Here is a 3,538-nt window from a genome sequence, read left to right as displayed (position 1 = left end):
TGCGTTCCCCAACAGTGGCATCCGAGTCAGGTCTATGTGTAGATGATATATGCACGAGTAGAACACAAAGAGTTGAGGGCGATAATAGTCATACTACTTACCACCAACGTCTTACTTTGATTTGACGGTATTGTTGAATGAAGCGGCCTGGACCGACATTACATGACCGCGTTCATGAGACTGGTTCTACTGACGTGCTTTTGCACATAGGTGGCTGGCGGGTGTCTGTTTCTCCAACTTTAGTTGAATTGAGTGTGACTATGGTCGGTCCTTGTTGAAGGTTAAAACAACACACTTGAAGAAAAGTCATTGTGCTTTTGATGCGTAGGTAAGAACGGTTCTTGCTATAATCCCATAGTAGCCACGTAACACTTTCAATAACAAAGTATAGGACGTCTAACTTGTTTTTTCAGGGCTTGTTGTGATGTGATATGGTCAAGACATGATGAGATATAAATTGTTATATGAGATGATCATGTTTTGTAATAGAGTTATCGGCAACTGGCAGAAGCCAAATGGTTGTCGCTTTATTGTATGAAATGCAATCGCCATGTAATTACTTTACTTTATCACTAAGAGGTAGCGATAGTCGTAGTAGCAATAGTTGGCGAGACGACAACGATGCTACGATGGAGATCAAGGTTTCAAGCTGGTGACGATGGAGATCATGACGATGCTTCGGTGATGGAGATCATGAGCACAATATGATGATGGCGATATCATGTCACATATTGTGATTGCATGTGATGTTTATCTTTTATGCATCTTATTTTGCTTAGTATGGCGGTAGCATTATAAGATGATCCCTTACTCAAATTTCAAGGTATAAGTGTTCTTTCTAAGTATGCACCATTACTATAGTTCATCATGCCGAGACACCACATGATGATCGGGTATGATAAGCTCTACGTTCACATACAATAGGTGCAAGCCAGTTTTGCACGTGCAGAATACTCAGGTTAAACTTAGCATATGCAGATATGGCCTCGAAACACTGAGATTGAAAGGTCGAACGTGAATCATATAGTAGATATGATCAACATATAGATGTTCACCGTTGAAAACTACTCTATGTCACATGATGATCGGACATGATTTAGTTGATTTGGATCACATGATCATTTAGATGACTAGAGGGATGTCTATCTAAGTGGGAGTTCCTAAGTAATATGATTAATTGAACTTTAATTTATCATGATCTTAGTCCTGATAGTATTTTGCAAATTATGTTGTAGATTAATAGCTCGCGTTGTAGCTTCCCTATGTTTTTTAAATGTTCCTAGAGATAACTAAGTTGAAAGATGATAGTAGCAATGATGCAGACTGGGTCCATGCTCTGAGGTTTATCATCATTGCCGCAAAGAAGAATTATGTCCTTGATGCACCGCTAGGTGACAAACCTATTGCAGGAGCAGATGCAGACATTATGACTACTTGATAGTTTAGTGCACCATGCTTTACGGCTTAGAACCGGGACTTCAAAAATATTTTGAACACCACGGAGCATATGTGATGTTCCAAAGAGATGAAATTGGTATTTCAGACTCATGCCCGTGTTGAGAGGTATGAGACCTATGACAAGTACTTCACCTAAAAGATGGAGGAGAATTGCTCAGCTAGTGAGCATGTGCTCAGAATGTCTGGGTACTACAATCGCTTGAATCAAGTGGGAGTTAATCTTCCAGATAAGATAGTGATTGGCAGAGTTCTCTAGTCACCATCACCAAGTTACTAGAACTTCATGATGAACTATAATATGCAAGGGATGGCAAAAGCAATTCCCGAGCTCTTCGTGACGCTTAAATCAATGAAGGTAGAAATTAAGAAAAAGCATCAAGTATTGATGATTAAACAAGATCACTAGTTTCAAGAAAAGGGCAAAGGGAAAGAAAGGGAACTTCAAGAAGAATGGCAAGCAAGTTGTCACTCCCGTGAAGAAGCCCAAAGCTGGACCTAAGCCTGAAACTGAGTTCTTCTACTACAAAGGAAATGGTCAATGGAAGCGGAGTTACCCCAAATATTTGGTGGATAAGAAGGATGGCAAAGTGAACAAAGGTATATTTGATATACATGTTATTGATGTGTACCTTACTAGTGCTCGTAGTAACCCCTGGGTATTTGATACTTGTTTAGTTGCTAAGATTAGTAACTCGAAATAGGAGTTGCAGAATAAATAGGGACTAGTTGAGGGAGAAGTGATGATGTATTTTGGAAGTGGTTCCAAGATTGATATGATCATCATCGCACAACCCATGTACTTTCGGGATTAGAGTTGAACCAAAATAAATGTTATTTGGTGTTTGCGTTAAAGCATGAATATGATTAGATCATGTTTATTGCAATACAGTTATTCATTTAAGACAGAGAATAATTGTTATTCTATGTACATGAATAAAACCTTCTATGGTCATACACCCAGTGTTGATGGTTTATTGAATATCGATCGTAGTGATACACATATTCATAATATTGATGCCAAAAGATGCAAAGTTGATAATGATAGTGCAACATACTTGTGGCACTTCCGTTTAGGTCATATTGGTGTAAAGCGCATGAAGAAACTCCATGCTGACGAGCTTTTGGAATCACCTGATTATGAATCAGTTGATACTTGCGAATCGTGCCTTATGGGAAAGATGACTAAATCTCCATTCTCCGGAAAAATGGAACGAGCTAATGACTTATTGGAAATAATACATACCGATGTATGTGGTCCGATGAGTGTTGAGGCTCATGGCTGGTATCATTATGTTCTGACCTTCACAGATGATTTGAGCAGATATGGGTATATCTACTTAATGAAACACAAGTCTGAAATATTTGAAAAGTTCAAAGAATTTCAGAGTGAACTGGAGAATTATTGTAACAAGAAAATAAAGTTTCTACGATCTGATTGTGGAGGTGAGCTACGAGTTTGGCCTTCATTTAAAACAATGTGGAATAGTTTCACAGCTCACGCCACCTGGAACATCACAGCGTAATGGTGTGTCCGAACGTCGTAACCGCACTTTATTAGATACAGTGCGATCTATGATGTCTCTTACCGATTTACCACTATTGTTTTGGGATTATGCATTAGAGACAGCTGCATTCACGATAAACAGGGCACCATCAAAATCTATTGAGGTGACTGTATGAACTATGGTTTGCCAACAAACCTAAGATGTTTCTTCTTAAAGTTTGGGGCTGCGATGCTTATGTGAAAAAACTTCAACCTGATAAGCTCGAACCCAATTCAGAGAAATGTGTCTTCATAGTATACCCAAAAAGAAACTATTGGGTACACCTTCTATCACAAATCCGATGGCAAGATATTCGTTGCTAAGCATGGATCCTTTCTAGAGAAGGAGTTTGTCTCAAAAGAAGTGGGTGGGAGATAAGTAGAACTTGATGAGGTAATTGTACCTTCTCCAGAATTGGAAATTAGTTCATCACAGAAATCAGTTTCAGTGATTCCCACACCAATTAGTGAAGACGCTAATGATGCTGATCATGAAACTTTAGATCAAGTTACTACCGAACCTCGTAGGCCAACCAG

The sequence above is a fragment of the Triticum dicoccoides genome, chromosome 2B, assembly GCF_002162155.2.
Source record: "Triticum dicoccoides isolate Atlit2015 ecotype Zavitan chromosome 2B, WEW_v2.0, whole genome shotgun sequence".
Classification (NCBI taxonomy): Eukaryota; Viridiplantae; Streptophyta; class Magnoliopsida; order Poales; family Poaceae; genus Triticum; species Triticum dicoccoides.
The sequence above is the reverse complement of the archived record's forward strand: the minus strand, read 5'-3'. Positions refer to the sequence as shown.